The sequence below is a fragment of the Rattus rattus genome, chromosome 6 (genome assembly GCF_011064425.1).
Source record: "Rattus rattus isolate New Zealand chromosome 6, Rrattus_CSIRO_v1, whole genome shotgun sequence".
Taxonomy (NCBI): domain Eukaryota; kingdom Metazoa; phylum Chordata; class Mammalia; order Rodentia; family Muridae; genus Rattus; species Rattus rattus.
Window position 1 is genome coordinate 99,233,346 of NC_046159.1, and position 1,100 is coordinate 99,234,445.

Below are 1,100 nucleotides of genomic sequence, written 5' to 3' on the forward strand. Positions count from 1 at the left end.
AACAAACAAAAGAGCAACCACAACAGAAACAACAAGAAACAACTAGGGGAAGAAATGCTAGCTTTGCTTAGTACTCCATTTTGTATGAACCTATTTATTGATTGTTGTTCTTTGTGCCTGAGGTATTTGTGTTCTGTTCCTGAAGTTGTCTCCTGTTCCACTTAGTTCAAGGCTATCCTCACTTTCTCTTATTAGCTTCAGTATATATGGTTTTATTTTGAGATTGTTGATTCACTCAGACTTGAGAAAAATATATGGATCAGTTTGCATGGTTCTATATTCTGATATCCAGTTTGGCTAGCACCATTTGTTGAAGATGCTCTCTTTTCTACATTCCATATTTCTTGCTTCTTTATCAGAAATCAGTTGTCCATAGGTGTTTGGACTAATGTCTGTGTCTTCAAATGGATTGCACTTACCAATCTATCTCTTTTCTTTTTTCCCCATCTTTATTAAATTGGGTATTTCTTATTTACATTTCAAATGTTATTCCCTTTCCCAGGTTCCAGGCCAACATTCTCCTAACCGCTCCCCCTCCTTTCTATATGGGTGTTCCTCTTCCCACCCACCCCCTATTACCACCCTCCCCCCAACAATCCTGTTCACTGGAGGTCCAGCCTTTGCAGGGTTTCCCCTTCCACTGGTTCCCCTACTAGGCTATTCATTGCTATCTATGCAGTTGAAGACCAGGGTCATGTATAGTCTTTGGGTAGTGGCTTACTCCCTGGAAGCTCTGGTTGGTTGGCATTGTTGTTCATATAGGGTCTCAAGCCCCTTCAGTTCTTTCAGTCCTTTCTCTGATTCCTTCAATGGGGGTCCCGTTCTCAGTTCAGTGATTTGCTGCTGGCATTTGCCTATGTATTTGCCATATTCTGGCTGTGGCTCTCAGGAGAGATCTACATCCGGTTCCTGTCAGCCTGCACTTCTTAGCTTCATCCATCTTATCTAGTTTGGTGGCTGTATATATGTGGGTCACATGTGGGGCAGGCTCTGCATGGCTGTTCCTTCAGTCTCTGTTCTAAACTTTGCCTCCCTATTCCCTCCTATGGGTATTCTTGTTCCCCTTTTAAAGAAGGAGTGAAACATCTGCATTTTGGTCA